The sequence below is a fragment of the Myotis nattereri genome (assembly GCF_964212035.1).
Source record: "Myotis nattereri genome assembly, chromosome: 11".
Classification (NCBI taxonomy): Eukaryota; Metazoa; Chordata; class Mammalia; order Chiroptera; family Vespertilionidae; genus Myotis; species Myotis nattereri.
In genome coordinates this window covers 72,816,025-72,835,517 of record NC_138086.1, presented here as the reverse complement: position 1 = coordinate 72,835,517, position 19,493 = coordinate 72,816,025, and the positions used below count along the sequence as shown (strand labels likewise).

General features: G+C 44.7%; 1 protein-coding gene across 2 annotated transcripts in view; it reads left to right on the top strand.

Annotated features, from left to right (window-relative positions):
• The window catches only part of AMPH (amphiphysin), a 146,604-nt gene that overhangs the window by 38,411 nt on the left and 88,700 nt on the right, over positions 1-19,493 (top strand). The gene's annotated exons all lie outside the window — the stretch shown is intronic.

The window sequence follows — 19,493 nt, the reverse complement described above, 5'->3', positions numbered from 1 at the left end:
AATAGAATGTATTTCTCTTAAGCCCGAAATGTGTCCATGGGACTTGGTGCCACAGATGACCTCAGGGCTTGTAGTCACCATCAAGCTCCATCCTCTTACTTTGCAAGAGCACCCTAAGTGCCCTGCCATAGTTAACATGGTTTACCCATCTCTCCTCCCCTCCAGCTAAAAGCTAGTGGTCAACTTATATCTCCTGCCCTATGTCATGCCAACCAGAAAAATGGTGTTTGTTTTCTTCTTTCCAAATGAGTTATGGTGCAGAGCAGGGGTGGGGAACCTTTTTTATGCCAAGGGCCATTTGGATATTGATAACATCATTCATTTAATATAATACACAATATAAATTTAGGTTGCTATGAAAAAAGCTCCTAGATTTGTTGAATTTTGAGTCCTGCCTGGGTTTGCCTTGGCAGGACCAGACCAAAGGACTTTGTGGGCCTTTCACAGCCCATAGGCCAATGTTCCCCACCCCTGGTGTAGAACTTGGATCTTGGAGTCAGACAGAACTCGGTTTTAGGCCCTGATACTACTTTGTAATAGCTATGATACTTGGGTCTCACAAATTCTTAGATTCCTTTTCATAAATGGGAAATAATAGCGGTATCTATCCCATAGCTCTATTGTGAAAGGAAATAGATACTGTTCCTCACTTAACTGGCACCCAGTAAATAATTGTGTGAATAACTGTTGTTATTATTATGATTCTGAATCATTGACTTAGAAGTCCGAGTGTTTGAACATGTTGCTTGCTGCTGCCCAAAGTTGGAACTTGCCATCTTTTTTGGTTGTCATGGAGAATTCAAAGATGAATTTTTTGTAATTCTTACTTGGAAGGGAAGGGAGGAGAACTTTCAGTCTGAAACCAGAAGCACATGGGGGAAAAGTAGACCCTAGCGGCTATTTGACTAACTTACACATGTGCCCTTGCACACTGGATTCAAGCCCAGATCTTTACATAACAGCATTCTATTTAGGAAGAAGTTGTGAGGACACAGCTCCATCTGCTCAGGTCCCTGATGACTCAGCAATGGAATCAGGCTGTGTGCCCAAGAGAGTACAGAGGGAATGCCTGCTGCCCATGAACATCAATTTCTCAGGTTTTCCACTAGAAACCTGGCCTTCTAAATCCCTAGGTGGTCCTTCCCCTTCTCTACTACATGATGAGATTCATGATTAAATGCCAAGAATTACTCACCAGAGAGAAAGAGCATATCCCTGAGGGGGTGCTGTGTTTGTGCTCAGAAGCCAGCCACTGGTGTGTTTTTTCTGGGACCACTTGGTAGGAATCCTGGTACCGGTCTATGTCAGACGCTGCCTGTGACTGGCCTGGGGCTACCTAACAGGAGCTACAAAGTTATTCATGATTGTTAGCTGCCTTCGCTGGGCCTGGATGTGCATGGGAGGGGTGGGCCATGCTCTTGGCTAAGGCCCAGCCTGGGCGGGTCAACCAACGGTCCAAGTCCCCATGAGACCTGCCTCTCCTGTCGCCTGCCCATAAGGCTCACTTGCTGCAAGAGCCTTGGCGATTTGCACATTGGATAAGGCAGGGTCTCAGGGAGTCACTGTAGTTGGGTGAGTGTTTTCACCAGGTTAATACATTTTCAGATTTGGCACCAGTGCTGGGCCTGAGACTACTCAGCAAAAGTCTCAGGGTACACCAATCCCAGCTGCCATTTGGCCTGTGGACCTTTTCAGTGGGGGATGGTTCCAGGGATTTGTCAGGGTGGACCTAGTGAAGTTAACCAGGCTAATGCAGATTCATATTTGACTGTGTGGGCGGAGGGCTCAATGCAGGGACAATGGCAGCCATTCCACCAGCGCATGCCTGGAAGCCACAAAACTCGGTATCTTCCTGGATTCCCCCCCTCCTTTCTGCCCTCACCCCCAACCAACATCCCATCTCCTGGAGCCCAAGGTATTGTGAGCTGGAGCTTTTGGGGTATACCTGGGTTTTCAGCAGCCTTCTGTCTCACCAGGTTGGACAGAATTCCTGCTGATTTTCACAGCCAGATGTTATATAGACTTTTCTTGTCAGCACTAGTGTTCCAGGCTGGAAGCCCAGCGTAGGGTTGAAATCCTTTTCTCCTCAGGTCAGGGCCTCTGCAGCTGAAATATAATTCTGGATTCTCAATCGCCACACGTGAGTGGGGGCCAGCTCACTTGGTGTCTCTGCCCCTCCTACCAGTCTCCCTGTGGCTTCTTCTGTGTGTCCTTAGTTATAGGACTTCTGTTCAGCTAGTCTTCAGGCAGTTATTCAGGTTGATTGTTCTATAATTTAGTTGTAATTTTGATGTGATATGGTAAGTGGTGAATACACCATCCATCTATTTTGCCATCTTTTCGCGAATCATGTGTTTATGTGTTTTTAATTGATTTTTTTTTTTTTTTAGAGAGAGAGAGAGAGAAAAAGAGAGAGAGAGGTCAGTGTGAGAAAGGAACATTGATTAGCTGCCTCCTGCATGCTCCCCAACCAGAGGCAGAACCTGCAACTCGGGCATGCACTCTTGCAAGGAATCGAACCAGCCACCTTTTGGTTTATGGGATGACACTCCAACCTACTGAGACACACTGGCCAGGGCATGCATTTCTGTTTTAAGCTAAGTGTGATTATAAAAGAGTCAAAAAGTTAAAAAAAAAATACAGTTTTTCCAGTAAACTAAAAATATTACAGTAAGCCAAGATTAATTTATTATTGATGAAAAATAAATTTAGTGTGCAGTGTTTATAAAGTCGACAGTAGTGGACAGTAATGTCCTAGACCTTCACATTCACTCAGCTCTCACTCACTGACTCTCACCCAGAACGACTTCTAGCTCTACAAGCTCCATTCATTGTAAGTGCCCTGTACTGGAATACCATTCTTTATCACCTCTACTATATTTTTACTTTTCCTATGTTTGGATATGTTTAGATGCATATGTTTAGGGGCTCTAGTTATCAGTTGTATCCTTTAAAACTGTGATTTTGCACAGTGCCCCCATCTCAAGATTAAGAAGTTCTAGTGGCAGTGTAGCCCAGAAGCTTATAACATGCTAGAGGCCTGATGCACGAAATTCGTGCATTAGTAGGCCTTTCTTCCCCCCAACTGCTGGTACCAGCTTCCCTCTTGCATCTGGAACCTGGGCTTCCCTCTGGCTGCCGGCAGGCACCTGGGACCCAGGCTTCCCTCGCAGCTCCGGCTTTGTCCGGAAGGTTGTCTGGAAGGACATCTGGTCTAATTAGCATATTACGCTTTTATTATTATAGATTTGTCAGTTTAGAAGGTTCCCTATCAGAGTTATTTAGGAAAGTGGATAAAAGCTACAGGGGGTGGGGGAGGCTACGGGGGTGTCTTTGCTACTGCATTCCAATCAGGTTTAGAGAGGACAGGCATGCAGCCACTCCTCTGCCTGGCTCTGATCCCAGGTGAATGCCTCATTGCCGGGGTCCAACCCCAGCAGGTCCAGGGGTTCCCAAAGGTGTGGACGGAGTCGGCGAAGAAGGAAGGACACGGAGACAGTGTTCAGTTGATCAGCAGGCTAGCCAGGATCTCCAGCCAGGATCTCCAGCCAAGTTCTGGTCTGGATCTCCAGAGAGGTTCTGCTGTTTATTATCTTGTTACATCCGTATTTATACCAGTTGATTTTAATCCTGTCAATTTCTATTGCAAAGGTTAGGGCGTTTCTTATCTCCATTCCAGTGAGTAAAGATTATGTAGCTTAAGCGTGATTGTTTGTAGTTAAAGTGATTAGCTACCCGCCTGGCACTTAGTTAAGGAGTTTCATCCCCTCCCTGACTTCAGGGAAAAATCTCTACCTGGGGAAACAACCTTTCTCGGAGAGGTGACCTTGGTTAAAACACACAGCGCTAAGGGGAGCAAACATATTAAGAACAGTATGCTATATACGCCAGGTCCCTTGAAACATATGCTGTGCAGATGTTTCTTTCCTGCAGCAACTGTGTCAAGCAGCAAGGATGGACCGGCTTCCGGCACCTCATAAGAACAGAGGGAAGGTGGCGCAGAGGCTGGGATATGGGGGGCATGCAAGGTGGAAAAAGCATCAAGCTGCCCTTTGAGGCATTCCCTTAGAATCCTGGCTATGACACAAAATGTCCACTCTCTAGTTTGTACACTGAACATTTAAAAAGTTAACATTTAATTATACAAATATTCATGACTATATTTCCCAGGTTAAAAATCAAATTATTGCAGATAAGACTAAACATTTTTTGTTCTCTATCTCCAGTGCCCGATGGTGAGTCTGCACAGAGTAGGGCTGAGTGCATATTTGCTCACAGATTAAGGACACTGGAATTCGTACTTACCCTACTCAGTCATTGTGAAATGTTTTAATGATTTGTATGTAGGTAACTAGAGGCCCGATGCACAAATTCGTGCACAGGTGGGATTCAGCTGGCCCATCCCGATTAGGGGAAGGGGCTGCGGGTGGTTGGCTGGCCGGCCTGCCTCCTGGTCAAACTCCCTGTCGAATTCCCAGTTGAGGGGACAATTTGCATATTAGCCTTTTATTATATAGGATGGTAATGAGTGCTATTTATATATTTTGGAAAACCTAGAAAAAATAGAATTAAAAACTTACCCATAGTTCTGCCATGTGAAGATACTGTTGTTAACCACTATCATTTTTTAAAAAATATATTTTTATTGATTTCAGAGAGGAAGGGAGAGGGAAAGAGAGAGAGAAACAATAATGATGAGAGAGAATCATTGATCAGCTGCCTCCTGCATGCCCACCACTGGGGATCGAGCCCGCAACCCAGGCATGTGCCCTTGACCGGAATCAACTCTGGGACCCTTCAGTCTGCAGGCCGATGCTCTAGCCACTGAGCCAAACCAGCTAGGGCTCCGCTATCATTCTTTTGTTCCTCCCATGAATATTTATTTTTGTAATAAGGGGCTTTTTTTGTTTGTCACATTTTCCAGGCCACTGCTTCTTCCTTGTAAGTGGCAAAGGCTGTGTGAATGTCAGCTGCTGATTGTGAGTCTCGTTTTAGTTTTCTAAATCTTGTAATTACAGGAAGTCCTAATGAGAGAGTGAGGGCTGGCTGGAATTCTCATCTTCCGTGTCGCCGTGAGTGCTCACCTGTGCTTTGAGGACCCTGCTGCTTGAGCAGGACCACACTGACTGGTGCACAGATGCTGTGTGTAGGAGCAGAAGTCTCCAGCTGCGGGATTTTGATAAATCGGCTGGGGTCATAAGTGCGCCATAGGAATAACAAAGCACTGCTCATCTCTGAGGTCGTGCACATTTGTGATGTCAAGGGAAATGAGACTGTCTGTGATAAAGTGGTGTCCCTAATTGTGAAAATAAAGATGATTCAGCAATGTTGCTAGGATTGCAAGGTGACTCCTTAGGAACAAAAAAAACAATACAAAACAAAAAAATAACGAGATCTTTGCTTTACACTTTGCACTTTAGTCTAGAGCAGTGGTTCTCAACCTTCCTAATGCTGCGACCCTTTACCACAGTTCTTCGTGTTGTGGTGACCCCCAATTTCATTGTTACAAATTGAACATAATTAAAGCATAGTGATTAATCACAAAAACAATATGTAATTATATATGTGTTTTCCGATGGTCTTAGGCGACCCCTGTGAAAGGGTCGTTCGACTCCCAAAGGAGTTGCGACCCACAGGTTGAGAACCGCTGGTCTAGCGCCAACCTGCATGGCTCCAAATCCTGGTTTTGCCACTCATTAGCTGTGTGACTTGGATCAAGTTACTTCCCCTCCATTTGCCTCCATTTTCTCATCTGTAAAGTGGGGATGATAATGGTAGCTATCTTAGGGTAGTTGTGAGAATTAAATGAGTCACTAAATTAGTTACTACTTAGAACTATAATTTAGAATAGTATCTGCACAAAATAGGTTTCATACAAGTTATTGCAACTGTTATTATGATTTAAAGAATTAAATATTTTTATCTAAAGAAACTAAATCAATCAGGAGGAAATATAAATTAATATTTATTTGACTTTAAGAGTGGGAAAGGCTCCTTACATGTATAATAAATGTAAGAAATCACAAAGGACCAGTAGTTTTAACTACATAAGCATTAAAGTTTATATTGTACTAGAGGCCCGGTGCACAAAAATTTGTGCACTCGGGGGGTGGGGGGGGGAGGGGTCCCTCAGCCCGGCCTGTGCCCTCTTGCAGTCTGGGACCCTGCCGGGAGCCGGTTGACTCCGTCTACACCTTTGGGAACCCCTGAACCTGCTGGGGTTGAACCCCAGCAGGACCCCTCGGGAGATAACGACCTGCTGGCTTAGGCCTGCTCCCGGGTGGCAGAGGGCAGGCCCAATCCCTAGGTGCAGCCCCTGGTCGGGCTCAGAACAGGGCTGATTGGGGAGTTGGGGTGCCGCCCCCTGTCATGCACAGAGCAAGGCGATCGGGAGGTTGTGATGCCACCCTTAGTCATGCTCAGGGTAGGGCTGATTGGGGGCTTGGGGCACCGTCCCCTGTCACACTCAAGGCAGGGTCGATGGGCAGGTTGCGGTGCCACCCCCTGTCACGCACAGAGCAGGGCCAATCAGGGGGTTGGGGCACTGCCCCCTGTCACTCACAGAGCAGGGCCCATCAGGGGGGTTGGAGTTCCATACCCTTTCACGCACAGAGCAGGGCCAATCAGGGGGTTGGGGTGCTGCCCCCTGTCACGCACAGAGCAGGGCCCATCAGGGGGGTTGGGGCGCCGCCACTGTCACACTCAGGGCAGGGCCAATGGGGAGGTTATGGCTCTACCCCTTCACACACAGAGCGGACCCGCGGGGGGGATGGGGGGGTTGGGGCGCTGCACCCTGTCACACACAGAGCCGCAGGGCGATCAGGGGGTTGGGGAGCTCCCCCCTATCAGGCACAGAGCAGGGCTGATCAGGGGGTTGGGGCGCCTTCCCCTGTCACAAACAGAGCAGGGTGGATAGGGAGGTTGTGGCCCTGCCCCCTGTCACACACAGAGCCGCAGGGTGATCAGGGGGTTTGGGCGCTGCCCCCTGTCACGCTGATCCCGGTGCCGGGAGGCCTCGCGGCTCCGCTGATCCCAGTGCTGGGAGGCATATTACCCTTTTACTATATAGGGTAGAGGCCTGATGCATGGGTGGGTGCCGGCTGGTTTGCCCTGAAGGGTGTCCTGGATCAGGGTGGGTGTCTCCACTGGGTGCCTGGCCAGCCTGGGTGAGGATGATGGCTGTTTGCAGCTGGTCACACATCCTTCAGGATGGGGGTCCCCACTGGGGTGCCTGGCCAGTCTGGGTGAGGGGCTGAGGGCTGTTTTTAGGCTGGGGGTGACTGAAGCTCCTAACCGCTCCTTCTTTTCTTTTTTTCTTTTTATTCTGGGCCAGCTTTAGCTTTGAGGCTTGGCTCCAGCTCTTAGGCCTCCGCTGCTGAAAGTAGGTTTCTGGCCTTTGCTTACAATGTTGCGATCCTGCTGGCTGAAGCCCGGCGACTAAAGCAGGTTTCTGGGGTTTTGTTTAGCTTCTATATTTGTTACATAGTTGCTTAGAGTTGCAGCTCAGAGGCCGGCAAGGCAGGCGGGGAACTTTGGAGTCCTCCGTCACTGAAGCAAGCAAGCCTCATGTTAGTTTCAAGCTGCCTGGCTGCCGGCCGCCATCTTGGCTGGCAGTTAATTTGCATATTGCCCTGATTTGCCAATGGGAAAGGTAGCAGTCATACGCCAATTACCATGTTTCTCTTTTATTAGATAGGATAGGATAAGAAAACAGAAAAAATACTTACCATATTAAGAACTACATTAAAAAACCAAAGTAAATAGTTGCAACAGGTTTGACAAATAAAGAGATAATAGTTAGGCTCCAAACCCAATTTGGCACGATGCCAAAGCTCATGCCGTGGATTTATGTTACATTATATATGGTTGCTATTAGCCTGTGCTCAAAACTATTCATGAACATTTATCTGAGTGTTTGTATGTGTGTATATACATGTATGTATTTCTTTCCTGCTTGTTTCATAAATGGTATGTCATCTTACAGTAACATCAAAATGAAAAATGCCAAGTGTTACTAGTAAAGATAGGGTAGAGAAGAAAAAGTAGAAACAGTATAGGAATGACGGAGGCCGAGCCACAGTAGAGCTGTGATTGACAAGGCAGCGTAGGAAGTTGAAGCAGGTTGACTGCCATTGTCCATAGCCCGAATCTACCTAATTACTTAAGGGATGTAGGGATAGTTTTGATAGTAAGAAGAGCAGAAACATTTCTCCTCAGTTTTTAAAAGAAGGTACTTACTGATCATTTTTAAAAAATATATATTTTTTATTGATTTCAGAGTGGAAGGGAGAAGGAGAGAGAGATAGAAACATCAATGATGAGAATTATTGATTAGCTATTTCCTGAATGCCTCCCACTGGGGATCAAGCCCACAACCCAGGCATGTGCTCTGACTGGGAATGGAACCAGTGACCTCTTGGTCCATGGTTGACACTCAACCAACTGAGCCACACCAGCCTGGCATGACAACAATTTTTAAGGGCTTTCATTTTGAGTAAATATCTGTTACCCTTACTTGGGCTTAGGCTTATTTTACAACTGGGGCTTTAGAACTTTGACTCAGTGTAAGATAGATTTAAATGAACACTAGTTGGTGTGCTTTCAAATGGTGTATTTAGACCCTCAGCAAACTGTTCTGAGACCAGTTTTGTTATATGTCTAGGTGTACGTGCATGTGAACTATAAAACTGTAAACATACCGCCCCTCCCCATGGGTTTAGGATGGGCACATGGGAACAGTGATCACCACGGCCAGAGATGGTCTCCTGCCATCAGCCAGGGCCTGGCAGGAAGCGGAGTTCAGCTTAGATGGCTCAAGAGGTTTTAGTGAAGGGACTGTTTGCACAAGTGTGGGAAGTGTTAAGGGAATCAACCAGAGACCAGTCACAACAGCAAGAAGCGGTACCCAAGCTGTAGGCCTGAGGGGTGAAAAGGAGAAAGTGGTGCAGGCAGACCCAGTGAGAGCTGCGGTCATCAAGGAGGGGGTCTCTGGACAGGAGCTGCAGGGGTGAGGGACATAAGCGCTGCCAGAAACACACTCCACACCAGGACAGATCAGAGCCTGGCCTTTCTTTCCTTGCCTCTTTCATCCCCTGCTACTGCTTCCCTTTGGCCCCAGAGGGCAGAGGCCAGAGAGCTCGTGTGATCCAGCCCATTGGATCAGTACCGCAAGGTGCAGGGATCTGCAGGGAATGGGTGTGGGGCTGACATACAGTTATGTCTCTGGAAGGTCTTGATGTGAGTGGCTTATCACATGGTTTTATTTCATTAGCTGTCACCCAAATGGTGGGAAAAGACAAGAAAACTTTAGCTTGGTTATGAACCCTCCTCACCCATTATCTGAGCCTGGTTTACATTGAATCATTCATACAGGTCCATTGATGGTAGTGATGTATGCGTCTCAATAACCGGCAGGGGTTACACTATAGGGATTCTGTTTGGGAATAAGTGGTCTCAGGCTCCTGCATGGGCCTCTGGCCAGGAGACAAACAAGGGGGAGTCTTGGACTCTCGGTGACTCATCCAGGTGCTGGAGCTTGTGCCAGGCGGGACCAGGACATTAATTATTTGCTTATGTTCCTGAGAGATGGCTCACTTCCTGGTGTGATGTAGATTTGGCATTAAATTAAAATAATTACTTCTTAGGAATAAGCTTAAGGCTTTGCCCACATCTGACAAATCAGAGTTCTGTGGTCCTCAGCACACCCTATGGACCTGCTACAGCAGAACCTGCCAGGTGGTCCTGGTGCCGGCCAGGTTGAGGAGCCCTGTTTTAGAGGTGCCAGCGCTCCCAAGTCAGATCTCTGTGTGTTTGGTAGAGCATCGGTCTTGTGAGCTACTCCGTTGACAAACGTGTTGCCTGGTCATAAATATTTTGGACAACAACTACATTCTGCATCTTCCTCTTGGAGAATCCACATGCAGTTGGCATACTGAGGCATATGAAGTCATCTAGTTTCCTGGATAATTTTCTCTAAGACTGAGTTATTATTTAAATCTACATTTATTCGCTTATCCTTTATCTTTCCAACTACTTATGTAACTCTTTAGTGTGACCCTCACCCCCCCAGGAGAGTGCATCCGTACAGTCCATATCCAGAAAGAAAGCACATTTTCGTCATTCGTGTGTGTACTTCAAGATCTGAGTATAGTGCAGACATTACTTTTCCCATTTCCTAAGTCTGTAGCCTAATATTTTGTAAGCAGCCTATCTGGGATGTCCAGCTATGCATACTATCCATCCCTCCCTCCTCTTCTCTCAGGTTTCTTTGGCTCTTCCCCAGGGTCTCACATTCACTGGAGAAAAGGGGAATCAGAGTTTCTGAGGCCCTGCAGATCCCTCTAAGAGAATTAGGTCCTTCACACTCTTTAGAGACACTTCATCAAAAATGGAACTGCCTCTTGCTAAAACTGGCCACTTTTCACAGCATAATTTAAGTATATTTTATGCTGACAAACTCTGTCATGAGACTCCCAGTAAGAGGTGATGAGGGAAAAGAAAAAGAAAAGAAGACAATGAAGGGGAGAGAAAAACCCTGTTGTGTTCAGAGGAGGCAGTGATGCTTAGGATTTGAAGATACAGAGCATGGTGTCCTGTTCATAGCTGGTGCTGAGTGGGCATTTGGTTATGATTGCTAGTTAGGTTTGGGAGGAAGAAGCCAGAATTGGTTCAGTGCTAACGATGCTATCGCATGCAAATTCCTGGGTTAAAGCCTATTTCATGTAAAAAAAAAAAATCACAGGGCATTTCATATAGATTTGCTCTTATTTGCAACTCTGTTTATCTGATGTTAAAACCCCTTGCTTGCAATCTGAGTTGTTTGAAACATTGGTTCTGAAATCCAAAACCAGATACTGCTCATCTGCTTTCAGTTGTTGCTTCCACATGAAAAGCAGGAGCATCCATCAGGGGATGTGAGCAAGCCAGCGATTACTTATCATGTTGGGGGATGGCCGGGAAATACTTCATGGATGTTCCCGTGTCCTTTATATAAAGTTGTTGAATGTCCCTGAGCCAGAAAATTGAGTCTAATTCACATATGGTGGACAAAAATGCGATTAACCAGAATGATTCTACTTCCTATGGAATGGCTTGAAGGATCATCTTTTCATAAAAATATAATTGTGATGATTTTACTAAAAGCAAATTAAACTGCAAACAACTAAAACCCAGTCAGCCATCCAGGACATTAAACTATGTGGACATTTTTCAGTAGTCTGCTTTAAGAGAATGGGGGAACACTAGTCAGAGATCATGCGTTCATTTTATTAACCAGCGTTCAACGTGTATGCTGTGATCATCACAGCTTCAATCTGGTAATCTTGATTTTATTTATTTTTTGCATTTATAATGAATGTCAAGAATAATGACTTTGGTTCTTTCATTTACCTGTAGGATTTGACATTGGCTTTGTAATTTCTAGAACAGGCTTCCCAAACTTGCATGTGCAGATGAATTGCCTGGGGGTGTTATTAAACCACAGAGTCCAGTTTAGTGGGGTCTGGGATAGGATGGAAATTCTGCATTTCTAGCAAACTGCCAGATGAGGCTGTGGCTGCTGGTATGGGGGCCCACCTTGAGTGGCAAGGACTCAGAGCAGGCAACGTAAACAAGATGAAAGGACTCCATCAAATGATCAGTTTTACTTATTCCTTAATACATTTATTAGGAGGGCTAATTCTTGGAAGGCATGCAATAAAAAAATTTGAAAGTGTTTATACATTACTTCTTTCAGTTAACCTGGCCATTATATTGATCAGACAATAGTATTCTTTCAATTTTGGGACTAGCCAAGTATTATATATTGTAAATTATACCTTTAACAGGCACATGGAAGCAGAAGGGAAAGAACCAACGTTTTAGAAATCAAACTCACATCTAGATGTTTTTAAAAAAAGGGCAAAGGATTCTACAAGATTGTGTATAATAAGGTGCAGAACCAGTGTACCCAGTGACTCTAAAGTAATTGTCTCATGAGAACGCAGTCTGTGGAGACATTAACTAGAAACATGTCAGTTATTTTTCCAAAAGCACAATCCCAGCTTTTTTCTGTGTTGATTTCTATCTTACACCAAGGCTCTGTGTTGGATTTGATTTCCCCAGGAACATGGAATAAGACTTATAAGAAGCTATTTTTGTGGATTTATTTTATTTCACTGTGCTCAGGATGTACTAGACACCAAGATCAAAGGTTTTGAATGAGACTACCATCTTAGTGGGACAGAAGACAGTCATCCCATTTTGAGTTTTCTATTCTAAAAGTTTGGCAAGGCTCTAAAGAGCTTTGGAATGGGATTTAGCATCATTTTTCAGTCCTTTTTAAAAAATTATTTTAGCTATTCTGTGTCTTTATATTTCTTTGTAAAATTTGTTTTAAGTATTTATTGTTGAGAGTATTTCAATTTTGTGACTAGCCAAGTATTATATATCATAAATTATACAGATGTCTCACTTTTTTCCCTCATTGCCCCCATCCACGTGTTTCTCACCCTGCCCCAGGCCATCACCAACCTATTGCTCTGTCCATAGGTAATGCATATCCTAATATATAAAAAGCCAGGGGCCATCCTGACCTAAATGACCAGACAGACAACTGAACAGCAGGCTGTGTGGGGCGACCAGGCCGGCAGGGGGGGGGCAGTTGGGAGTGACCAGGCTGGTGGGGGGGGGGGCAGTTGGGGATGACCAGGCTGGCAGGGGGTGCAGTTAGGGGCAACCAGGCTGGCGGGGGCGGGGGCTGTTGGGGGCGACCAGGCCGGTGGTGGTAGGGGGAAGCTGGGGGCAACCAGGCCAGCAGGGAGGGCAGTTAGGGGCAATCAGGTCGGCAGGCAGAGGCAGTTAGGGGTGATCAGACTGGCAGGGGGGTCAGTTAGGGTGATCAGGCAGGCAGGCAGGTGAGCAATTAGGAGCCAGTGGTCCTGGATTGTGAGAGGGATGTCGAACTGCCGGTTTAGGCCCAATCCCTGTTTGGAGAGGGTGCAGGCTTGGCTGTGGGGACCCTCCTCCTGTGCACAAATTTTGTGCACCAGTCCTCTAGTATGCATTTAAAGATCTTTAGTTAATCTCTTCCCACCCCCCTCAACCCTCTTCCCTCTGAGATTAGTCAGTCTGTTCCATGTTTCCATGCCTCTTCTTCTGTTTTGTTCATTAGATTTCTTGTTCATTTATTTTGATTTGTAGAATCAATTGTTGATAGATATGTATTTATTGCCATTTTATTGCTCATTTTTTTTGTTTCTTCTTCTCCTTCTTCTTCCTCTTCTTCAAGAATACCCTTCAACATTTCATGTAGTACTTTTTTGGTAGTGATGAACTCCTTTAGCTCCTAACAACTAGTTAAAGACTATTTAGTATTGTGTGTTAGGACATCAATAATTTTAATAGCCAACAGTCTTGAGCACTTATTGCTAGGAACTGAAATAAAAGTTTTACATGCATTTTATCATTTAATTTACAAATCCACACTATGACTATTATTCTTAATTACAGATGAGAAACTGCCATAGAAAGATGAAGAGCCTTGCCCAGGGCAGACTCTGAGAGGCAGGGCTGGGATGCGAACCTGAATTTTTCAAACCCAGGGTCCTCTTTGTCACTTTGATATGTTGCTTCATGTCACTATGTGTCTACCCACAAGAACATTCATTATTTTAGCTCATTTTTTCCCCCTAACTAGTTCAAAATCACAAAATTCACATGCTCAGTGGAGCTTATACCTAAGCTAATCAATCAAGGGTTACTTTCCTCCCACAATCTGAATTCCTTTTGCTTTTTAATTTGATTATTTTCTCGGGAGACATCTGGTATGAACAAGGAGAACATCTCCTTACAAATGACCTGGGGATTTGGATTCCTATGTAATTCTGCACCTGTGTTTTTGTAGGGAAGATCAGAGAAGTCCATAAAGTGTGTAGAGAAAAGAAACTTCCCCAAATTGTGCTCCACTAAATAGTAACCTTATAAGATATAAGTGGACATCATTAGAGCAAATATGTATGGGAAAAACAGGGTTAAATAATGCACATAAGTTTCTTTATTTCAGGACTTCTTGGAACCTTTAATATGTTCATGGTGGTAGGGAAAATTATGAAAGCTTATGAATTTTGTCGGGGGTGTGTAATTGGCTATTGTCAATTTTCCATCTCAATTTAAGTTCATTTTAGCATTTCTTATTGCCCATATACGTTGGTTCCTTAAATTCTTGGAACTGGCTATAACAATTTACCAGTTTCCTCATTAATTGATGGGTTAAAATAATCTTCGACATATGCTCGTTTTATATTTTGATCTACCCTTTTTATTCTTTAACAATATTCCTTAATCATCTACTAAGGAATATATAGTATTTTTCTAACAGATTTGGCCATGGAATTTTTTTTTTTTTTTTTTGCATAGAGATTTCTGAGATTGTCCCACAGAACACACTTTGGGAAACAGTGCTTCAGAAAGAACATGCTAAATCAGAAAGGCAGCTGAAAACGAAATCCCAGCCTTACGTAAACTTACAACATCCCTGCAGAGAAGAAAGGGGGCAGGCATTTTTATGCTGACTGCTCCTGATTCACATGGGGTACAAAGCAGAGAAGCCCAAATTCCTACAAAGAGACAGTGCTCCGTCCTACCTATCACTAAAGATTTTAGTCGAGGCTCGAAACACTGCCTTACTGTCTTTTTCAGCCATACTTAAATTTGTCCATCTCAACGTTTTAGTTTATTTCTTGAATAAAGAGAAAGATTGTTGAAGAAGTTAGAAACAAAGCTTATGGGCTGTAAGGAACCCATGAAGGTGAGTGGTGGCAAGGGCAGGACCTTGAGAGCTGTTGGGCAGAGCAGGTGTAATGAGATTGGACCTGGGCCTGGGCGCTCAGGGGCAGGCAGGAGGGGAGAGCTGTGGTGAGCTCAACTCTGCATTATGCTCTCTGGGGGTTTGTTGCTTGTCCTAGTGGAATGATCTTGCCTTGACATACATGGAGTCAAGTGAGGGTGTTTTGTTTTTCTTTTCCAGCATCACTTGCTGCGGCCCCTGTGAGTCACTCTTTGTGGCCTGATCTCTAGTGATCTTATAAGGAGTGCTGTCCTCGTAGGGCTCCTGCTAGTCAGAGGCCAATGGGAAAGTTTCTTTCCACGTGAAGGTAGAGTGGCGAGGACACTTATTTTTATAACCTGCATTCCTCACCATTGTATTTGAATTAATATGGTAACCTATTTTGGATGGAGATGGTGTCAAATAGCTTAACAAAAGTGTGGATCAAGCAGTTATTATATTAACATTCCTTACCATGTGATACACTTAGTGGGAATGTAATATAGAATGGAGAAACATAACTCCATTCTCAAGGGAAGATATTAGCCACCAGGCCATATTTCTTTTTGTGTTTCTAGCTTTAGGGCATGGTAGCCTAGTGGTTAGAAGCTGACTCTGTAATCAAACTGCTTTGAGTCTCAGCTCAGTTACACACCAGCTCAATGACTGTGGTCAGTTAGTTAACCTCTCCAACCTCCAGTCTTCTCATTGGTAAAATGAGGATAATCATTGTCACCTCACTCATAAGATTGTTGGGAGGATTCATTCATGTTTAGATATAATGCATTTAGAACAGTGCTTGGCATATTTTAAATTTCCATAGATGATAGCTAACAAATTAGGGAATTATGGAGTTATGAAGGTGGGATATTTTTACAAGGGGAAGCAAAGCAGGTACATTTTTTTTCCTGTTCCGTACTCTCCTTTTCACCTGTTCCAGACCCATTAACACTAACAGCTCCCTCTTGCCTTAGGCCATTTAGAGTCCCAATTGATATCCTGGGTAGGGTTTCCTGGACTTTTTGTTCTATCTTGGGCAATGTCCTTCATATTTGTAGTGCAGTTCAGTGTTTTCAAATTGCTGATTCATCTTCTGCTGGTACAGGGGGTACCTGAGGTCAGGAAGACTGCCTGCGGAGTCCGTACAAAGGGATTCGGAATAGAGCTGCTCCCGGTGAATTCCCTGGGTGCAGGCCCTCCCTGGCTCCCTGGCCGCACATCTTGCAGCAGTTCCTCTACGGGTAGATTGCCACTAGTTCAGCAGGCATGTTTTCTCTCAAATACATGGCCGGTGGTAAGCGGAGGAATATTCTCCTCTCATTAAGGAACATGAGGATTAATTTAAAATGATCTGATGAGGCTGGAAGATCACTGTATTAGCTCGTGCAATATTGGCGTGAGACAGCACTCTATCCTTGAAGGAGACCACTGGAGAAGGAACATCTGGTCCCTCTCAGAGCCTCAGGCAATGACTCAGAGGCTTTAGCAGGCTTCCTCTTCATGGAATTTTGGTGTAAGTGTTGTATTCTGGGTTGGATACTGGAGGTATCAGGTTTCATGGAAAAGCTGTTCTGAGACAAGGTGACCCAACGCAGAGGGAGAGAGCACGCACCTGACTCCCAGGAGAAGAAGAGGCATTGATGCCAGGCTCACAACCCGTTCATCTTCGCTAGATCAGTATTCCTCAAGCCCTTTTTCCACATGATTTTTGGGGGGTGTAAGTTAGAGGACTAAGATGTTCTCACCTTTATACTTTGGGGAGGATAGAAGAGAACAGAATTCTGGAGCATGATACCTCCCTCAGCAGGCAGGTGCATGATTGGGAACAGTTGTGACCGGTATTACCGTATCTGCATTTTGGGAGCTGTTCTCACACAGTTTCCCTTCTAAGCTTCTGGACTTCCTTTCCTCCATTGCTCTCTAATTCCCAATTGCCCCTGTCCCACTTAGGATAAACCTGCTCCCATCTGAGGCTTGTACTTCTCTGTGCTATATGTTGTCCTCAAACAATAAAAGTCCTAAGGCCACTCAAATGGGACCGAAGGCTGTGAACATTCCCTCTCTCATCTGTTCTTGCTTCTCCAAAAGTGTTTCCCAGAATCAGCAGGAAGGCTCATGCCAGCCTCTGAGAGCCTTTGGCTGATGTACTATTGAAATCTATGGTGCAGAAATGCATCCCACAGACGCCTGATGGCGGTGACAATGCAGGACCTTGAGGGGCACACGAACCACACCAAGGGATGATTTATCCTTTTCCTTCCAAATTAGGACAAATTAAAACCACTTTTTAAAATACCAAAACTTGCCCTAGCTGGTTTGGCTCAGTGGATAGAGCGTTGGACTGAGGACTGAAGGGTCCCAGGTTCGATTCCAGTCAAGGGCATATGCCCAGGTTGCAGACTCGATTCCCAGTTGGGGGCGTGCAGGAGGCAGCCAATCAATGATTCTCTCTCATCATTGATGTTTCTATCTCTCTATCCCTCTCCCTTCCTCTCTGAAATCAATAAAAATATATTTGAAAAAATCCTGAAACTTACTCAGAAAGCAGTCAATGAACTAGTATCCTGAAGTGCAGTACATGCCCATAGGCCACTTCAGGACAAGCAGCTGCACTGTACCTGCATGTCTTCATGGCCTCCCTCCAGTCCTAGGCTATGGCACTTGGCACAGTGTCAGAGAGCACTTGATAATTCTCTCTGAATTTGCAGTGAGATAGGTGGGTATATGAACAGATGAGTGAGTGAGTCATCTTGGCATGGGCAGGTATGCCACCAATTCTCCAGGTCCTGTGCAGAGAGACCACGGTCCTCCCAGGCAGTTGACTCCTGGATTAAATGGATAATATGTATATAATTTTATTCTCTCTCTCTCTCTCTCTCTCTCTCTCTCTCAAGACAAAGTGTAATGAGAAAGGTGCCTCCTTGTTCAGAGAAGACTAATTACTTTGTGTGACTCTCTTGTTGGCTTTCACAGTCTGGCTCAAGGTAGCATGAATCACCCAGAGTGGAAGTTTGTCTAGTCTGAGCCTTCATCCGATGCATGAATTTAAGGCACCCCAGTGGCCAATCCTGCCAAATTCTTTTAACCATTACTCTTGTCCCAGTATCCAGGTATATATATAAATACATGTCTCTGACACCCCCATGGCCTGCATCTTGACTTTCTTTGTGGTCGGTATCCTTTCCTCTACGCTTTCCCATTTTTGATGGTAGGATTTGTTTTCTTGCTTGTGGCCACACCTCACCATAGTTGACCTTGCTTTGAACTTTGCCCCTAAGTACAGAAGTCATTTCCACGTGGAATGGAAGATTGTGAATTTTTTCTTTTGACTTAAAATGCCAACAACTTTTTAAAAAGCTGCCAACATAGTATTTTACTTCTTATTTTAAAATATTAAGAGAGAGCAATTATTCTCTTACTGCTATGATAGTATTTAATTTGCACTGGACTATGAGGATTTGAGACTATCAGAATTTTGGCTTTACGGGATGGGGAAACTGCCCAAATCAAAGAGTTCTAAATTTTTAGGGACCTCCTTGGACACATTACATGTGAGCAATTGCTCGAGAGAAGAATGTGAGATGCACATCATTGGAGCAGCCCTCGCAACCCCCGCTGAGGAACTAACTGCTTTAGGAGATGCTGGAAGAAGATTTATTAGTTGAAATATTCAAGTTCCATATTCCTACTTTTTCTTCCTACTGAATTTTTTAATCTGCCTAAGTCATGATGTGTTTTAGGATCAGTTCGGAGCTTCTGAACCGCAGGCTGAGGGGATAAGCACACAGCCAGCCTGAGAAGAATGTTTGGAGAGGAATATTCAGAGTCGCCTTGAAAAGAAAAGCAGTTTGAAAAGCTGATTCAACTTAGAGTATTATTTTGCATTTGAAAAACAGCAGCAACAAAAGTAACAAAAGAAAGCCTATTGTTTCAAAAATAGCAACATATCCATGTAGATACAATTAGCATTGAAAGCAAAGACCTAAGTCCTAAACAAAAATTCAGGAAGCATAGCATTTGCTTCATTTTGCCTGTAGGTGGAAGATGTGTCATGTTGTCAACATCTGAGTATCAGATGCAGGAACACCCAGTGATCCTCCTGTAACATCAGTGTGCCAAACTGTTTAGGCTTAATTGGCATTTTCATCAACACCAGTGGAGAGGCGAATGAGAGGCCACCTGAATTATAAACTCACTGTCAAATATTGTGACGTAAAAAACAAGATAAATGGCAGGATTTTGTCATCTCAGTTCTAGGCTCCTGTGACTTTGGTGCCTTAAGGTATTTGCTATGAAGCCCAGCCAGAGTGGCTCAGTGGTTGAGCGTCGACCTATGAACCAGGAAGTCACAGTTCAATTCCCGGTCAGGACACATGCCTGGGTTGTGGGTTCGAACCCCAGTGTGGGCTGTGTAGGAGGCAGCCAATCAATGGTTCTCTCTCATCATGGAGGTTTCTATCTCTCCCTCTCCCTTCCTCTCTGAAATCAATAAAAATATATTTTTTAAAAAAGGTATTTGCTTGTGTAGCAGATCAATCCTGTCACCTTCATTGAAGCTGCTGGAGAAAAATCACAAAACTGCTTAAATGTAGGCAACGGCACATCCCTGGTTTCTGCCTCAGCTGGGCCTGGAGTTCCGTCAATCCTGTGGTGTGTTTCTGGTCTTACCTTTCCCAGTCCCACATCTGAA